This window comes from Lucilia cuprina, chromosome 3, assembly GCF_022045245.1.
Source record: "Lucilia cuprina isolate Lc7/37 chromosome 3, ASM2204524v1, whole genome shotgun sequence".
Taxonomy (NCBI): domain Eukaryota; kingdom Metazoa; phylum Arthropoda; class Insecta; order Diptera; family Calliphoridae; genus Lucilia; species Lucilia cuprina.
In genome coordinates this window covers 56,553,138-56,555,013 of record NC_060951.1, presented here as the reverse complement: position 1 = coordinate 56,555,013, position 1,876 = coordinate 56,553,138, and the positions used below count along the sequence as shown (strand labels likewise).

The 1,876-nt window shown below is 26.8% G+C and overlaps 1 protein-coding gene across 2 annotated transcripts in view; it reads left to right on the top strand.

Moving 5' to 3' along the window:
• Positions 1–1,876, top strand: part of LOC111675258 (cAMP-specific 3',5'-cyclic phosphodiesterase-like) — a 255,235-nt gene that overhangs the window by 15,711 nt on the left and 237,648 nt on the right. The gene's annotated exons all lie outside the window — the stretch shown is intronic.

Sequence of the window (1,876 nt, the reverse complement as noted above, 5' to 3'; positions counted from 1 at the left end):
AGAACTGAACTAGAACTGAACTAGAACTGAACTAGAACTGAACTAGAACTGAACTAGAACTGAACTAGAACTGAACTAGAACTGAACTAGAACTGAACTAGAAATTAAAACTTTATTAAAAGAGAGTGGGATCCTGAATGCATAGTTATATCCCTTTAAAGGCATCATTATATAGAAGCAATTATAATAAACACAAGTTGCACTTATGTTAAAAAGAAATTTGATAGATATTATAACAATTTGTTATCCTTTTGTTTTTTAACACAAATGTGTAGGTATTTTATATTGTTCCTTTATTATTAGCAATTCCCCTTCACTTTAAACTTAACAATGACAATTAATTTATTTTAATTTAGACAATATCAATATAATCGGAAGAAACAGGATCCCTTTCACTCTTTGTCACAACCTTATACATACATATGTATATATGTACATTATACAATCTTATATTCCTTTATATCCTGGAACATTTTAATGGTTATTATTTGAGACATGCATATACATAAGCTTATATTTCTTGGTATTAGTAAATGTATATGACACTGTCAAGGATTTATAAACCATAAAGAGCCAAAGTGAAAGTGTCACTTACACTCTAACAAGGACAACAACTATACATGCAGAAGTACCAACTGAGAATTTAAAACCGCAATATATTTTATAGAAAATGGTTATAAAAATGAACAAAAAAATTTAAATGGTTTTAAAAAAGGATATTTTATTTAATGCACAATATTAAAATTGGAAGGACAGGTGTGTCATTTGTAGTTCTACTAATACATATGTGTGTGTATGCATGTATGATTTTCTATCAAAGGATGTGTTGTCGTTTTTTGCCAACATCAGCTTCTTCTATTGACGTAACTACAGGATATAGTTACAAGATACTTGTTTCGGAGTCAATATGATGGAGTAATATTAAACGAATTGATATTGAAATTTTTATTTTCTTAAAAGGGTTTCATTTTTAAGATATAAAAGACTTTCTTTTTAATAAAAAGCAATAAATAAAATTTAAAAAAGAGTTTTTACATTTTCATTGGAATTAAGGAAATGAGTTTTTTAATAGTTTTAAATAAATAGTAGTTAAGTACACATGCACAAAATATTCAAAGCATCTTTAATTTGAAACTAAAGCTTATTTTTGTTATAAAGAAGTATCCCATTTCTTGTTGTACTTTGTTGTACTTTAAAAATATAAGAAACTTATTTGTTCTTCACTCTTTTGTTTTTCACAACTAAAGTTAAATTGAAACTTCATTTAAATTCATCAAAATAGCAAAAATTAATATCTGTCGGATGTTGTACCGGAAATAAATTGCACACGCAAACTACCGCAATTGCATGCATGCAACTCTACATATGGGATGACAGACTATTTTACATTTTATTTTCAGGTCAGTTGCGAACGTGTCTCAGACAATTGACATTTCACGCATGAAACAAAGAGTGCATGAATTGTTGTCAATGTCAATTCTAAAACAACATTAAATGATTTTAAATTATATAAAATATAAAATCATTAAAATTTTTAACTTAAAATACAGAAAAAGAAATTAGTTTTAACCTCTAAATAAGTATATATTTGTTCTTTTTACATCCAACTTATTTCGAACCATTTTAGTATCACAACTATATAATTGACTTCAAATTAAACTATAGATTTTATAATTTTTTTTATTGTCATTTGCTTTTAACTTAAGTTTCTATGACAGAACAAATGCAGAAAGATTTATGTCAACAAATCCTTTTAAATTTGAACTGTAACAGAACTAGAACAGAAGTAGAACAGAACAAGAACAGAACTAGAACAGAACTAGAACAGAACTAGAACAGAACTAGAACAGAACTAGAACAGAACTAGAACAGAACT